Source organism: Syzygium oleosum, unplaced genomic scaffold (assembly GCF_021117445.2).
Source record: "Syzygium oleosum isolate NSW1041296 unplaced genomic scaffold, Sole_v2.1 Sole_v2.01, whole genome shotgun sequence".
In the NCBI taxonomy this organism is placed as follows: domain Eukaryota; kingdom Viridiplantae; phylum Streptophyta; class Magnoliopsida; order Myrtales; family Myrtaceae; genus Syzygium; species Syzygium oleosum.
Window position 1 is genome coordinate 26,266,263 of NW_026607485.1, and position 15,494 is coordinate 26,281,756.

Below are 15,494 nucleotides of genomic sequence, written 5' to 3' on the forward strand. Positions count from 1 at the left end.
ATGTTCATTAAAACTCTCCCGTTCGAGTATCGTAATCGGATGGTAGCCACTCCGGCTGACAACTTCAATCAACTCATCCCCATAGGTGAACAGATTGAGATAGGGCTGAAAGATGGGTGGTTTGTGGAGCCGTCTTCCTCGACCAAAAGATTTGGTGCAAGGAAGGAGAAGGAACCGGCACTTGAAGTGAATGCGACTTATACCCAAACGGGCCGACGGAATGCTAACCTTGTCCCAGCAATCCAAGTAGCAGAAGCTCAGCAACAGAACATTGGCCGTCAACCCTCTCAGAGGAGGAACAACAAGAGGCAATTCACCCCTCTCCCCGGGTCGTTGTCCCAAGTACTGACAGTACTCCAAAAGAAAGGTTTGCTTACCACCGAGCCAAAGCGACCTAACTCTGAAAAGTACTATAACTATGACCCATCTAAGAAATGTGATTATCATATGGGTGAAGTGGGGCATTCAACTGACGACTGCTTTACCCTCAAGCATCGAATCCAGGATCTCCTGGACACAAAGGCTTTCTCATTCCAACCTGCCAGGCCGAATGTTCAGAACAACCCGCTCCCTGATCACACGGGCAATGTGAATGGCATATTTAGTTTCGATGCTGGTCGAATCAAGAATGTCAAGGTGTATACCACCAACGTCTACGGTGAGTTAGTAAAAGCCGGTTATTACCCAAGTAACGAGCTCCTTCCCTGGCTATCATGAGAGAAAGAATCTCAAGAATGGTAGAAAGTTCGGGATGATCGTTTATGCCGACCACACCGGCATCGTTTCTACTATTTCCGAAGTGGTTATTAATTGGGAGGAGGAGTTTGCTACATTGAACACTGGGAAGGACAAGCTCGACCCTTTACTTGAAGACATGCCTCCGCTCGAAGACGCGTCTGATAATGAAGAGATTGTAGTAAGCACGCCTACAGCTGATGAAGGAATAGTGATCGAGATACCTCAACCGTATGAGTACGGTGATGATAAGGCAGTCCCTTGGTCTTACAGTCTCGATGTCGACTTGGTTACCAGATCTGGGCGTACCTATGGCCAAGCTAATGCCCAACTTACAAAACCTGTTACTGATGAAGAAGCCAAGGAGTTTCTAGCTGTGATTAAGGCTAGCGAATACAATATAGTTGAACAATTGCGCAAGATGCCCGCGCAAATCTCTCTGCTTGAACTCCTCCAAACGTCTGTCAAACATCAAAAGGCCCTGATGAAGGTGTTAAGTGAAGTCCACGTGCCCGAGACGATCGATCATGACAAATTGGAGGAATTTGTGGGTTCTATACTCCTCAAGGACCTCATAGCCTTTTCAGATGAAGAGTTCCCTCTGGAAGGGAGGGGGCATACCAAGGCACTTTACATTTCTGTCAAATATAAGGCCTCGCATGTAGCCCGGGTACTCATTGACAACGGATCAGCCTTGAACATCTGCCCTTTGGCGACTTTACACCGCCTCGAGATAGATCCTTCTAGGATAAATTCTGCGAAGACCTCCGTGCGAGCCTTTGACGGAACGAAGAAAGAAGTAATGGGAGAAATCCATCTTGACATACAGATAGGACCAACAATGTTCAACATCCTATTTCAAGTCATGGATATTCCCACTGCATTCAATTTTCTGTTGGGTCGTCCATGGATTCATACTGCCGGAGCTGTGCCATCCAGTCTACATCAGAAGGTGAAGTTCGTTGTGGAGAGAAAGTTAGTCACAGTCCACGGTGAAGAAGAGTACCCAATTTACCACGCGACTGCTATCCCCTATGTTGAGCCGGATTGCAAAATAGAATCGAGCTATCAGTCGCTCGAGCTCGTATCTACCATACATGCGTCTAGAGGATCATCACCGTCCATTCCTGAGATGTCAAATGCTGCAGTCATGGTTGGAAGAGTAATGATGTCCCATGGCTTTACTCCGGGTGAAGGCCTTGGTAGGACTGGTCAAGGTATCCGCCAGCCGGTGGAAGTCTCTCGGAGGCCCCACACTACTGGGTTAGGGTACCGGGGGTCAAGCGAGACAAATAATGGGGGACGTGGACGTAGACGTGGACGTGGTCGAGGTCGAGGAGATGGGCAGAATAGACAGCGATCTGAAGAAGAGCCGAATGGTGAAGAACGTGGGCGTGGTAGGTTGCTTCCACACATCCGCGCCACATTCCCAGGCCCTGCAAAAATGATGCATGAAGAGAAAGAGGTGATCGACACTTTGGGGCAACCGAGTGGCAAGTTCGATTATTATGTGAAATACTCGGCGCCCCCGAGCTTCTATGTTGACCCCTGTGACATTATCCCGGATGGATGGGGAGGTATGGATGATCCAACACCTCTAGTGACAGAAGATTCTGACAATGCAATGGATGGAATCACTGCCCTGTTTGATGATTTCTTCGTTGGAGCTATCGAGGAAGGACCGTTAGAGGGAATGGGCACAGGCCCACAAGAGTAAAACTTTTACTTTTTCGCACACTCCCCTGCGTGGGAATTTTTACTGCTTTTTAGGACTTACCCCGTTTCGGGCGCTGCTTTCCATTTTCATTTCTAGGATTTGATTGTTGCAATTTCCATTCAATAAATGTAATTCATTTTGAAATAATCAATGAAATTACGAGTTATTTTCGTGTTGAGGACATGTTGAGGTACATCAAACCAGCCCGGTGATGATATCCAACCGATAAAAGAAAAATATAGTCCAAGGAGAATTCTGAGGCCTGGGCTTCTTCATGCTTCCTCGTGTTAAAACTTTTTTGAAAAAAAATTTCGAAAAAAAAAGTCACAAAAAAAGAAAATCAAAAGAAATAAATACACTGTTTAGCCCTGTTTGTCCTTCTGAACCCCCTACTTTATGTTTCAGGGGCAATCTTGTGACACGTGAGGGTATGGGAACGGTCCAATCTGATGAATTATGTGCCGCTGAGCCTGATCTTGATGACACCAACGAACTCGAAGATTCCTCGGATCTTCAGCGCGATCTAGAGCATCATGAAAGACCTAAAGTCCTGACGGTAGACCATACTATCACCATCAACCTGAGTGATTCCGGAGAACCCAAAGAGGTGAAGATAGGGGCAACCCTTCCCGAAGGTGAAGCAAAACGCCTGGTCCAACTGCTGAAGGATTACCAGGATATCTTTGCATGGTCGTATACCGATATGCCGGGTTTAGACCCTTCTATTGTGGAGCATAGTCTACCTACTAATCCGGACATGCCGCCCAAGAAACAGAAGCTGCGAAGAACCAAACCTGAACTTTCAAAGAAGATAGAGGAGGAGGTCATGAAACTTTTGAAAGTAGGGTTTATTGAAGTCACCCGATACCCCAGTTGGGTGGCCAATATCGTGCCAGTCATGAAGAAAGATGGCCGAGTTCGGGTTTGTATCGACTATCGCGATCTAAACAAGGCCAGCCCTAAAGACGATTTCCCATTGCCACATATAGACGTTTTGGTGGACAGTACTGCTGGGTTCGAGCTGTTTTCCTTCATGGATGGTTTCTCGGGTTATAATCAGATAAAAATGAAGGACGATGATAAGGAGAAAACGGCGTTCATCACTCCATGGGGGACATTCCACTATAAGGTGATGCCCTTCGGCCTTAAAAATGCCGGGGCAACATATCAACGGGCAATGGTGACGCTTTTCCATGATATGATGCATAAGGAAATCGAGGTCTATGTCGATGACATGATCGCCAAGTCTCAATCTGGGAAGAGTCACGTCGATACCTTGAAGAAGTTATTCGAGAGACTTCGTGAGTTTAAGCTTCGTCTCAACCCAACGAAGTGCATGTTTGGAGCAACCTCGGGCAAATTACTCGGGTTCATAGTAAGCAGTAAGGGTATTGAAGTTGACCCCTCCAAAGTGAAGGCTATATGTGAGTTACAACCTCCATCGACCGTGAAAGAAGTACGAAGCCTCCTGGGTAGATTGAACTACATAGCCCGTTTTATTTCTCAGCTCTCCGAAACTGCTAAGCCGTTCTTCAAACTTCTAAGGAAGAATGCTCAAATGGAATGGGACGATGTTTGTCGGGAAGCGTTTAACGAACTAAAGCAGTACCTGATGAAACCACCAGTGCTAGTCCCACCAGTGTTGGGTCAGCCTTTGATCCTTTACCTCACGATTCATAGCGAGTCTCTAGGTGCGATGCTAGCCCAGAAAAATCCTGAAGATGGAAAAGAGCGAGCTATTTATTACCTAAGTAAGAAGTTCACCGTTTCGGAGTTGAATTATCCTGAAGCCGAGAAGACTTGCGTTGCACTAGTATGGGTCCTCCATAGGCTGCGACAATATACACTGCATCATCAGACTTTGCTTGTGACTGAGAACGATCCCATCAAGTATTTACTTGATCGACCGGCTTTGGTAGGGAAGTTAGCTAAATGGCAGATCTTAATTTCAGAGTTTGACGTCCAAACGATGCCACAGAAGTCAGTTAAAGGCCGAGTAATTGCTGATGTGTTAGCCGAAAATCCTGGAATCTCTGATGATGATAGATATTCTCCAGAAGATCGCATTCTGGTAATAAAAGAAGACGCATGGACCATGTTTTTCGATGGAGCGTAAACTTGGCCGGTTCCAGCCTTGAGGCGCTTTTAATATCCCCGGATGGGCAACATTATCCAAGAGTGCAAAGTTGGTATTCCCCTGTACCAACAACATAGCCGAGTACGAAGCTTGCATTCTCGGACTCCAAGCCGCAGTGGAAATGGGGATAACCAAGTTGAAAGTGTTTGGTGATTCCGCTCTGATTATTCTTCAAACTGTAGGAGAATGGAAGACGAGAGACACCAAACTAGTGCCGTACCATGAATACCTTGAAGAAATTATAGAGGAATTCGAGGATATCTCTTTTGAGTACTTGTCGAGATCCCATAATCAGTTCGCTGACGCACTAGCCACGTTATCATCCATGCTGCAAGTGATGGGTGGATTAGAGGTAGAACCCTTGAAGATCGAAGTCCTGACAAAACCGGCCTACTGTATGGTTGTGACCGAAGAACCTGACGAAAAGCCATGGTATTACGATATCATGAGTTACATCCAGAGACAAGAATTTCCTGAGGGAAGCACCCCGGCCGACAGGAAGTACATAATGAAAATGGCTTCAAAATTTTTTGTCAGTAGTGAAAAGCTGTACAAAAGATCCTATAATTCGATCCTATTGAGATGTGTGGACGCGGTTGAAGCTACTAGAATCATGCAAGAACTACATGAGGGAATATGTGGTCCACACATGAATGGCTACATGTTAGCTAAGAAGATCATGAGGTTGGGTTATTATTGGCTCAGTCTTGAAAGTGACTGCATCCAACATGTTCGAAGATGTCATCGTTGTCAGGTTCACGGGGACAAAATAAATGTTCCCCCGACAGAATTACATCAGTTGTCTGAGCCGTGGCCCTTTTCAATGTGGGGAATCGATGTGATTGGCCCAATTAATCCCAAGGCATCAAATGGACACCGATTTATCTTGGTCGCGATTGATTATTTCTCCAAGTGGATTGAGGCGGCATCTTATGCAAACGTCACTGCAAGGAACGTTGTAAGATTCATCAGGCGAGACATAGTCGCTCGTTATGGTGTCCCTGAGGCTATTGTCACCGACAATGGGACAAATTTGAACAACAAGTTCATAGATCAGTTGTTCAACGAGTTCAAAATCCGGCACCTAAATTCATCTCCCTATCGTCCACAGATGAATGGAGCAGTTGAAGCCGCTAACAAGAACATCAAGAAGATCCTGGCCAAAACAGCTGAAAACTATCGTGACTGGCATGAAAGGTTGCCATTTGCACTAATGGCATATCGGACTTCGATCCGAACCTCTGTCGGGGCAACCCCTTTTTCTTTGGTGTATGGCATGGAAGCAGTCCTGCCCGTCGAAGTAGAGATCCCTTCCCTGCGAGTCTTGTCTCAAGTGGAGTTGTCCGAGGCGGAATGGATGCGACAAAGGCATGAGCAGTTGAACTTAATTGATGAGAAGCGATTGAAAGCCATTTGCCACGGTCAAACCTATCAGCAGAGGATAGCTAGATCCTTCAACCAAAAGGTGCGTCCAAGACATTTCGAGGTAAATGATCTAGTCCTAAGGAAGGTATTGCCAGTCTTTCCTATTCCTGGGGGTAAATTTGCCCCAAATTACATTGGTCCATATGTGGTTAAAAAGGTTCTTCCCGGAGGTGCCTTGATTCTCGCAGAAATGGATGGTCGTGAGTTCTCCACTCCTGTTAATTCTGATGCTGTGAAGATGTATTACCCCTGATAAAATCTAACATTTTACAGCAAAAGTTTTCAAGTGTTTGGTTTTATATTCTGAATTGCAAACATTTCACTAATGAATAAATGGTTTCAGTTAAGATGTGTGCATTGGCTTTAAATTCTGCATGGTTATTTTGTCGGTCTGCATCATCGACTTCAAAAGGGGAATTTATTTGGACAATCTGATAACTCATGTGGAATGAATTGAATGTGTTGAATGAGGTATATCGGGATGATGAAAGGCAAGTCATATCCTATACACAGTCCCATGCACTAATCTCCAGTGAGTTGAGTGGAAAAATTCCATGTCTGCAAGGTAAAGAGTTATCTCGCAAAGGGTACGGCAACCGAAATGACGAGAGGCGGTTCATTTCTCTATCCCAAACACCACAGGTTATCCATTGTTTTGCCACTTTGAGCCTAAACACTTGGTGAATTTCTTTCAAATTACCCCTGACAAGAACCACCCCACATCGGGGCAAACTGGAGGTAAGTCAGCATTATAAGGTGAAAAATGAATAGAGATTGTCTTGCTCTCACTTGCATCAATCTTCGAGTGTTGCTTTTTCAGATGAATTCACACGAAGTTCAAGTGCCTTAGGATGACGAAGAGCATTTCTTTCTCTATCCTATACACACTTATATCCATTGTATAGCCCACTTGAGCCTGCAATTTCATTTCATAAAAACCCAGTTGGTGATCATCCCCCACACTGGGGCAAGGTAAAAGCCATCACTGTCCACGCAGCATATCCGGAGCGCCGATAGAAGACAAAGACCCTGAAAGTCCAAATGTTAATCATTCGGTTAAAACAAGTCAAAGGGTGGCTGGCCAATATATGCATTGTAGACAGTGTGTGTCAAAAGTCAAAAATGAAAAAAAAAAAAAAAACAAAAAACAAAAAACAAAAAAACTAGGGGGCAAGAAAAAAGCAGTGTGCCTGGTAAAAGCAAGGCCAATGTCCGTGAAAAAAAAAAAAAAAAAAGAAAAAAAGAAAAGAAGAGAATGAAAGAAAAAATGAAGAAAAAGGAGAGAACTTCTAAGTAGAAAATGTCAAGATGTGTCAAAGTCATCCACAGTCTTAAGGAGTCAAGTGATAAGTTCTTGAGGCCAATGGAGCATCTACCAAGAAGACAATCCCTGGCGGAAAAGAGGACCGGTGATAATGCCGAGATGATCACCAACTCTCACCCCAATTATACGCATTTTGAGCCTAATGATCCTTTCATTTCTCAACCCATGAGCCTAGCCTACGTTATATCCCTTGTAAAGTCTCTTCAGATTATGGCACTTGAACTAACGTAGGATTTGGGTGTTTATAAGCTTAACTCGAAGAAGTGCGAGCAAGTCCATTTCTATCTCATTTTGCAGGGTTCTTGACTTGTAAACCCGGATATGATCACGGAGTATTTTCTTTCAATAGCCTCGACTCGAAGAGTCCCTTTTTGCTAAGCCATTGACCAAGCCCACGTTACGGTCCTGACAAAGACCTCTCAGATTGATAAGGTCGTACCGCTTGCGAGAATACTCGGACCCTTGTCCACATAATGAAGGTGAGATGGAGTGATTCTCATAAATTAGGCAATTTTCGATGAAAGTGAATGAAAGCCCTTTCAGACCGGAAGTCCCTCATTTGACATTTTCAAGACACCCACTTGTGAGTTCGGATTGTCTTATCATGATTTTCCCCAGTGAAATTTTGTAATGCCGATTCGACAAAACCGTCATGCATGAAAACCAATTGAATTTATAGTGCATGAGTATATGTGTTCTTGATTGTCCATGAATGCATATTATATGTTGCCTAAAACCGTGTCCAGCAGGAGACACGCCCTCAAGAGTCGGAGATATCACCAGGTAAGTATACCTATCCCTTGGATGCCTATGCTTATCCAGGTATTCCTTCACCTGTTCGAGCAATCGACAGGCTCTATATCTAATCAGTTTTGTTGCAGTCACTCGGCGTCTTGGACAACGTCCAGACGTCTACATATTTCTCATTCGAGTGCCTGAGGAGAAATCCAGGTGTCTCATCCGAGTATCCGAGGAGAAATCCGGATATCTCACCCGAGTGCCTGAGGAGAAATCCAGGTGTCTCATTTGAGTATCCGAGGAGAAATCCGGATATCTCACCAGAGTGCCTGAGGAGAAATCCAGGTATCTCACCAGAGTATCCAAGGAGAAATTCGGATATCTCACCCGAGTGCCCGAGGAGAAATCCAGGTATCTCATTCGAGTATCCGAGGAGAATTCGGATATCTCATCATATTTCTCACCGTAGTGCCGAGGAGAAATCCGGGTATCTCATTTGAGTATCCGAGGAGAAATCCGGATATCTCACCAGAGTGCCTGAGGAGAAATCCAGGTGTCTCATCCGAGTATCCGAGGAGAAATCCGGATATCTCATCATATTTTTCACTTGAGTGCCTGAGGAGAAATCCAGGTATCTCATCTGAGTATCCGAGGAGAAATCCGGATATCTCACCATATCTCTCATCCTAGTGCCTGAAGAGAAATCCAGATGTCTCATCCGAGTAACCGAGGTGAAATCCGGGTATCTCACAATGTCCCTTGTCAGAACTCCTGAGGTGAAATCCAAGTAACTGGAGTCTTATCGGAAGTCTTCGATCCTATCAAGTCTGTGAGGTAAAATCCAAATGCTTGATGGCTTCATCAGGATTGTCACGTACCTTTCAATCTACTTAACCACTCCTACAAGGTAAGTAACTTCAGGTACGTTTTTATTCGCATGCATCATTTCTTATTGCATTTCAAAATGGGACTCATATTCCCACAAAAAAATAACATCCATTGCATGGTCAAAATTTAGGTATCATTTAGTCTTTGAATGTAACCTCTTTGAGCTCACTTTCAAAGAGGGGCAGCTGTTGACACCTAAAATTTTAACTAGTCATTTATGAACAATTGCATAGAAAATTAGGGATTAATTTTTTAACCCCTAAACAAAAAAATATAATTAGATGGCATTGCATATAGATATTAGGAGTATTCCATTAATAGTTAATTAGGCCCATATAGTTTGCATATTTATCGGATCGACGGCGAATGGACCCGAGCGAATGGTTCCGAGCTTAAATCAAGCTAATTGAACTAAGCCCGCGAGAACTAGAAAGGTTGGCAAAAAGCCCATGCTATGACCAAAAGTTTGATGGACTCAGAAAATTCTTCCCCACGGTATGGTCAGATAAATGAAAGGAAATAATAGCATGCAGGGCATGTATCGTCTTCACACATATCTTTGATTTATGGGCACAAGTGGATGAATGATGCAAAGAATAAAAGAAAATATTTGGCTGAGCTGGAGTTGTGCAGACCAAGGGAATAAAAGGAAGAGCAACTGGGAAAGAAATATTCACGTGCGGATATATATTATTTGAGCAATATATCTTTCTCAAAACAAGAAAGTGTATACTGTCAAGGAGCTTCACGTGTCCATATGTGGAGGAAGAATGGGAAAGAACAAAATATAATATATTTTTAAGAGGAAAGAAGATTGACTCCCTTTATCCCGAAGGCCTAAGTCGTCCCTGCATATAAAAAGAAGACTTATCAGAGACAAGGGGGGTTCGGAGAGAATTTTGGAAGAAAAGAAATAACGAGAGCGAGAGAGAGGATCACGGGTGTACTTGTCCCACTGCGTCTTCACCGACGCCGCACCCGCTCACGGCCAGACCTGTGGCCGTGCGTCACTGCCACCCCGGAGACACGAGTGAAAAGGTGAGAGCCAGAGCGAAAACAAGAGAGAATTAGTTGCGCGCGCCTGCCCCAACGCCGCGCTGCCTCGCGCCCACGCCACCTTGCTCCCGTGCCGTCCAGCATCCGCACCGACGCCGTCATCCGTACCGTGCGGACTGCTGCCGCTATCTTGTTCGTGACGCTGCCGTCCTCTCGGCGATTGCCGAGCCGCCGCCCGTCGCCGCTTCTCTCAAGGCCGGACACGTGGCCGTGAGTCACGACTCCCCTCGCTCCGATCTCGCTTATCCCGCCGATCACCACGTTGCTTTGGATGGGCCCCTCCTACGAAGCCGCCGCATCTCGATCCGAGAAGTCTCGCCGAGCAGCCTACCGCATAAAAGACCAGCCACGAAGCCCCCCGTGAAGTCCTCACTGTTTCTGCTTTGCAGATTAATCCGTGACGGTTCATACGAGTCCAACGCTCACCGCGAGATCTGATACTAGTGAGCCACCCCCAAAGAATCGTTGGTTGGCGAGATCAAGATTTCCGGGTGATTTTCATCCGAATCAAGCAATACCCGACAAGTCCCAGGCTTGTCCGGTTCAACGTGGGTCAAAGCTTCATTACTTGACTCTTTGACCATATTTTTTAATCCAGGAATATTGAAGACCATCTTGCTACGCCCAATTTTGACCCTGGTTTATTGAACTTCGTCGTGGGTACTCCTCAAAGAGCCATCTTGCTACCCCCGAGCCGCCGTCAGTCCACTCGCCATCATCCCGATCCGCAATCTCGGTCCGCGAGTTCAAATTTGGGAATATCCCGAAATTAGGTAAGAATGCTATCCGGTATATTTTCAAAATATTTAGATTCCTAGTTCAGATATTTTGAATATTCCGTGAATATTGCGTGGATTGCTAGATATCTTAGGATAATGTGTGTTATATCCGCAATATTCGAAAACACTCAAAATTAGGAAAACTTCCTAATTTAGCAACGTATCTGGACGACTATCCGACCTTATCCCTAAGGTTCGATACGCGGCGATACGGAAAATTATTATCCTATCCATAACCACTTGGGTACGATAATGATTTTTATCCGCTTTCCAAATTTGAATAATCGGCTTTCCGTCGATATCTATAACCCTATAGATATGACTGATAGTTTGATTTTTGTGCCTAATCCGAGTTTGAAACAAATATGGCGGATCGCGTGGACGTTTTGAATGTGGTTGCTATCCTTGTTTATTTAATTGCTTTCCTTTTTCAAATAAACAGAAAATTCAAAAAAAATATTAATTAGATTTGAATTAGAGCTTTTGCATGTCTAGGAAGCCTAAATGTATCTAGAAGATAGAGTAGTTATTTAATTTAAATTAGGACTTGAGATGATCTATTTCCTAGTTTAAATTAAGTAATATTCTAATCTTAATAGATTATTCAGGTTATTTTATTATTTCGAATTTTAACAAAAATCCTAAAAAGAAATCATGCTAGGGTAGATTAAGTCATCATAGTTTGCATGTTAATTTAGGCATTTTTATTATTCCGAATTTAAATTGAGAAAATACCAAAAATAATCATTCGTCTTGTCATTAGAAATAGGTCACGTCGTCGCACGACATATAGTTTGCATGCTAGGTTGCATTAATCGCATGTCATTTTCGCATGTCATTGCATATAGGCTAGATTTCATTTAAATAAGTGAAAATCCAAAAAAAGAAATTGAGTGAATTGCTTGTTAATTAGAAATCATATTAGGGTGTCAATGTGATTTTCTAGCTAACAATGCAGATGCTTACGTTGCTTCCAGGTAAGTAATTCTTCCAAACTTGCAATTTATTTAATGCTTTCTGGGTGTTAAATTGGTGGTTTGCGCACTCGCATGAACACCTCACATGTTAGTGACTAAGTCAAAATGGATCCAAACTGCCTGCCAAAACATTTTTGAAAAGAAAAGGTACCGAAAGGGCGTTAGACCAGATCTAGCGTAATCAAGTCCCCGGGCTTAGAATCTCTGGTTCGTAGGAATAAAACATATCTCCCTATGTTTTATTTAGGTTTCTAATCAACCTACCATAAATTGATTAGTGGCGACTCCGAGCATAAAACTTTTGCATGTTAAAAACTTAAACCCTAAGTTGCGAATTGGTAGGGCTTGGGAGGGCCCGAGTTAGGCTTAGTCTTAACAATCCATTAGCCTGAGAAAATTCAGGTCGCGACAGGACGCTAGCAACTTGCGCATGGGTAATCTTAAATTCAAAAAATAATATTACCTACTTAGAACATTTTAAGTGTTTATGAAGGCGGCTGAAATCCGGCATACTTCAACCGTTGAATGGCAGGTAGCTAGATGATGTAGGGCCTGTTTGGTTCAACTTTGAAAATGTTATTTGGGGGAATGTAAATACCTTTGGGTGAAAGTCCATTGGGGAAATGCAAATGGTATTTGGTAAAAATATTTTGTAAAGCTACTTTGGCCAAAATATAGTGTTTGGTGAATTTTTTTTGCAAATGGATTTTGAGAATTATCTTATTTATTAAAAAAAAAAAACTAACCTACCCATCGCCGGAGCCGGCTGCCGGCGAGATAGACCTGGCGCCGGCGGATGTCGCCCGAGGTCGGGCGACCCTCGGCGAGCCAGATCTGCCGCCGCCGGCGGTCGCCCGAGGCCAGGCGACCCTCAACGGGGGTTGCACGACCCAGCGACGGCCGCCGAGGTCGCGCGACCTTAGGCGACGGCCGCCCGGGTCGCGCGACCCAGCGGCGTGCGACCCAGCCGGCGGCGCTTGGGCGGTCGCGCGACCTCCGGCGGCCGTCGCCTGGGTCGTGCGACCTCGCCGGCGCGATCCAGGCGCCGGTCGCCCTCCCTCGTCGAAGAAGATGAACAATGACGCATGAACAGTAGCATTTGGCAAAGGCTGAATGCCCAAGGCTGGTCCGGACCAGCATTGGGCTTTCAGCATTTGGAATGCTAGCATTGGCCAAATGCTAGGCCAAATGCTGAACCAAACACCCCAGCATTTTGGGAAGGGGCTTTCGAGGCTCAAAGCCCCTTCCCAAAGCTGAACCAAACACCCCCGTAGATAGAGCGAATTTTCGTAGTGAATAATGTGCGAGATTCAATCTACGCCGCTTCTTCAATTCTAATAAATTAGGCAACCTTTTTAAGGAATCGCATCTGTGAATTAACAATGCATATAGCGATTTCAATTTCTCCATATCTTGTCGAGTCTTTATTAGTCCGGTCAATTAAACACGCTCAACCCGTGGAGCTTCTTCAATCTTGATTCGGACAGCTTCCCAAACAATTCACTATCCCTCACATCCAAACTACGGAGTTTCTACGGCTGTGGTCCAAGCACATCATCAAATTCGACCTCCCTCGTTGACAAAGGTACAAATTGGACAAATATATATATATTTTTCAGACAAAATGGATAAATTTGTCAAGTTGGAAAAAGGTGATCTTTCTAGACATGGTATAAAGCCAATTTTTCAAGACTAGACGGAAGCTCAATCAGAGAATGGGAGTCAATACAAGTTATCTCAATAATCTGAGGACGAGAAAGAGTGGCCACGTAAAAGCTATCATAATAAATTCAGAGATACCTATTTGATTTATTATTAAAGTACAATAAAAAGTAAAAATAGTAACATATCTAATTTATAAATATGTTATTTATAAATTGAAGTAAAACTTATTTGATCAAGTAAAATAAAGGATTAATACTGCGAAAAATCTCAAATTGGTACACCTGTGGCAAATTGACCTAAAACTAAATTTTTGACTGCCAAAAACTCCGAACTAGTATATTTGTGACAAATTTTCCCTTCCGTTTATTTCCATTAAATTGAATTAATACTACAAAAAATCATAAACTAATACGCCTGTGACAAACGGAGGGTAAAACATAAAATTGGTACTTTCGTCAATTGTTGTATGTCATTTAATAAAGCAATTTGACAGTAAAATTTAACGGAAATAAACTGAGGGTAAATTTGTCATAGGTGTACCAGTTTGGAATTTTTGGTGGTAAAAAAATTAATTTTTGGTAAAATTGTCACAGACATATCAGTTTGGGGGGTTTTTTGCGTTATTAACCCTAAAATAAATTGTAGCTTATAATTGCGTTCTTAATTGGAAAAGTACCATTGAATGGATCGTGTCGTACGTGGACACGCTCCTGGACCTGGAGCTACCGAAGGAGAAGAGGAAGCTAGAGGAGGACGAAATGGTGAGCCTCTGCTCGGAGTTCCTCAACGTTGGTACCGACACGACGTCCACGGTGCTGCAGTGGATCATAGCCAACCTGGTGAAGTACCCAAAAATCCAAGAGAGACTCTACGATGAAATCAAATCAGTCGTGCGACAAGGGGAGGAGCAAAGTGAAGGAGGAGGACCTGCAGAGACTAGACTACCTGACAGCGGTGGTGCTGGAAGGGTTGCGCCGGCACCCGCCGAGGCACTTCGTGTTACCGCACGCAGTGAGGGAAGTCGCGGAGCTGGGCGGGTACATGATCCCCAAGGACGGGACCATCAACTTCATGGTGGCGTAGATGGGCTGAGACCCGGAGGTCTGGGAGGACCAGATGGCCTTCAAGCCCAAGAGGTTCTTGAATTGCGGCCGCTACGGCGAAGGAGAAGCCAACGAGTTCAACATCAAGGGGAGTAAGGAGATGAAGATGATGCCGTTCGGCGTGGAAAGGAGGATGTGTCCCGGGTACGGGCTCGCGATGCTGCACCTGGAGTACTTTGTGGCAAACCTGGCATGGTTGTTCCAGTGGCGGACGGTTGCCGGCGAGGAGGTGGACCTGTCGGAGAAGCAGGAGTTCACCGTAGTGATGAAGAACCCTTTGAGGGCTCAGATCTATCTCAGGAATTCGGGCACCTAAACTTGGTAAAATGTCTGTAGAGTGTTGCCTTCCCTCTATAAATTCACATGAATGAAGTCAGCTAACTGGTAAAATTTCACGTATACCGCACTAATAATATCTCTTCATCATAATCATCGATGTATATCCCTAGACATTAGCATGGGTCCTCTCATATTCTCGTGTTGGAAATGAAATTAGCTTAACTGGTAAAAGAAATAGCATTCAACTGCAGGCTAGTGTGCAGAGGTACGGTCCACATTCTAGCGAAAATTACGGAACGAAGCTTGGAAATACAATAATTTTAACATTCCCACCCATGTGTATTTGTCTTTTAATTTCTGTGTTTTTTAATTTCCATACTGACTTGTTCAAATCCATGAACTTAACAGTTAGAAGAGTACAAGGTTCGCTCAATACGTTGTTCAATCGATTCAGTATGGTTGAGTTGGGAAAAATTACAAAAAAAGTCATAAACTTTTTGCACTTAAAAAATTAAAATTATTCACGTATGACGGTTGGTGTCTATGTCAGCAATTTCTAGCTGAAATTGGTCGGATGCACTATATTAGTAAATCGTCAAAAGATTTAGGACTCAATTGGTATAATTGAAAGGTTTAAAACTGAATTAATACAAATGCAATGGGTTTATGAC

At 44.0% G+C, this 15,494-nt stretch overlaps 1 pseudogene; it reads left to right on the forward strand.

Moving 5' to 3' along the window:
- Window positions 1-751: 751 nt before the first annotated feature.
- LOC130137382 (cytochrome P450 89A2-like) lies at window positions 752-14,860 on the forward strand (annotated as a pseudogene).
- Window positions 14,861-15,494: the final 634 nt, after the last annotated feature.